Source organism: Cyprinodon variegatus, unplaced genomic scaffold, assembly GCF_000732505.1.
Source record: "Cyprinodon variegatus isolate N-32 unplaced genomic scaffold, C_variegatus-1.0 Scaffold656, whole genome shotgun sequence".
In the NCBI taxonomy this organism is placed as follows: Eukaryota; Metazoa; Chordata; class Actinopteri; order Cyprinodontiformes; family Cyprinodontidae; genus Cyprinodon; species Cyprinodon variegatus.
In genome coordinates, this window is record NW_015151109.1 from 427,274 (window position 1) to 429,351 (window position 2,078).

The following is a 2,078-nucleotide window of genomic DNA, read 5'->3' on the forward strand; positions in this document are numbered from 1 at the left end:
TGACTGGATGATCTGGTGAACTGGAAAGTGACCTGAGATGACATGATGTGAATTGGAGCTATAGAAATAAACTGAATCTAAACTGAATTGAACTGTAATAAATCTTTCCATATCAGGGGTTTTGATGCTAAGCACAAATACTGCAGGGATAAATCAGAGCTTGCAGGAAATAAAAAGTTCTGAGTATAATCGGACCTCCTTACCATCTGCTGCCGTGCTATTAGTGACATTTGAGCTGCTGGGGGGGGCTTCATTCTTTCCACCAGAGTCGACGGTATGAAACACTGAGGGATGAAATGAGACATAGTAATAAAAAGTAAAAATATACAGCAGCTCTCAATAATGTACATACCCGAATTGTAATACCTGGAGTTTATGATATAAGAAGAATTATACCATAAGGAATCATTTCAAAATATTTCCTACAAATAAGGACATTTATCTGTACTATAGCTGCAACTAACAATTATTTTGCTAATGGATTAATCATCATTAATCTGATTAACTGTTACATCCCTAATCTGTGCATTTTAACTAAAAAGGAGAGAATTTCTAAAGCGGCTATCACAAAGTTGCAAAAGTGGGCCCACAATTTAACTAAAGGTCAGAAAAACAACAAATCTGATTTTGCGTTTGATCTGGCAGAAAATCATGTCATAGAGGTTGTGGTGTTTAGCGTTCATTGAAAGTCAATGGGGACGATTTCCTGCAGGGGGCAGCTTGGTTCCGACTGAGATAAGAGGCCAGATGTGTTTTAGTCGGACTATGCAGCAATTCAGCAGCAATTTCATGGGTCTGACGCAGTTACAAAGTAAAACACATCCGCTTTGGAGGAAAATACAAAATAAAATCCGTTAATCTAACGGGAAAACAGTCGGTTTGGAGTGGCTCATCGCGTTTATAGTAAACAGGACAGACTGGAGCAAAAACAATGAATGAAACATTAAAATAGAAAACTTTCCCCATGATAGGAGTTCTCTTTTTTGGACCAAAATTTCAAAGGAACAAGCAGCCCTAAAACAACTGAATCTCACAGTGAAACACGGTGGTAGCAGAAGCATACTATGGGGTTACTTTTCCTCTCATTAAACACAGACTTTTGTCTGACAAATCTTTAAGGTGTCTGCTCTGAACTAAATAGGAAGGTGGATTTTATTTTGCGGCACATCGCAGCGCAGTAGTAGAGAGGGAAAGGTAAGTTTTGGAATAATTGAGCCGAAAAGCAGAACTGATAGGATGTTTTTGGAGCCGAAGCCGAGGATTGGAAATCTACTCAGTCTGACAGTTTAGTAGGAAAATATGAACACAGTCAGAATGGATCTGCAGATCTACTCCTCAGTGTATTAGTTTAAGGACTTTCACACAGTTTTCATAGTTTTTTTTATGAAGTTCACAGAACAAATACCTTATTTTTACTTATAAAAAGTCCTAAAAATATTTTCGATGGTCTCATTTACTTTAAAATCACAAAACAAATAGTTTTTTTAACAGGTGTGGGACTGTATAGAACATAATGGTCAGCTCTGGCTTTGCTCAAAAGAACAGATTTATTACCTGCTGACGGTGTAATTGGCGTCTGTGTGACATTTACGGCGCTGCTATCATTCAGAGAAGTAGAGCCGGCCTCTGGATGAAAGCAGACAGAAACCAGAAGAGCAGTTTGAATTTAAGGTTAGACATTTAAAGCATAGAGTTTATCAAACGAGTCTATTGTCCCTTTGTCAGCGTTTACAAACCAGGTTTTGTGCGCTGAGATTGTGCAGGTCCAGACGGTTTCAGAGCGTCGCTGGTTTCATTGCCTGGTTGTGCTTTTTTTTGGTCTGAGTGTGGAAGAAAAAAAATTATATTTACATTAACGTTACTTAGGCCAATTTTATTGCAGCTCCTAAATCAACATTGTCTGAGCTGCAAATGTTTTGTCTGCTCTAACAGCTTTTGATGGGTTTTTTTTCAAATGGACAGAAGATTATAAATATTTCATAAATAACCCTTTTTTTTAACAGTGTCCTGTTTGGCAATATGAATAATTGTCTTGCTGCAAAAAGAGCCCAACAAATTTTACTTTCACAAGTGGAGCA

At 37.7% G+C, this 2,078-nt stretch overlaps 1 long non-coding RNA gene across 1 annotated transcript in view; it reads right to left on the bottom strand.

The window, feature by feature from the left end:
* LOC107096881 overlaps window positions 1–1,978 on the bottom strand; it is a 3,553-nt gene extending 1,575 nt beyond the window's left edge. The window contains exons 1-3 of the long non-coding RNA XR_001481814.1: window positions 1,737–1,978; window positions 1,555–1,626; window positions 204–284 (exon numbers count right to left, since the gene is read on the bottom strand). This is a non-coding gene — a long non-coding RNA (uncharacterized LOC107096881). The remainder of the gene's footprint in view (window positions 1–203; window positions 285–1,554; window positions 1,627–1,736) is intronic.
* Window positions 1,979–2,078: the final 100 nt, after the last annotated feature.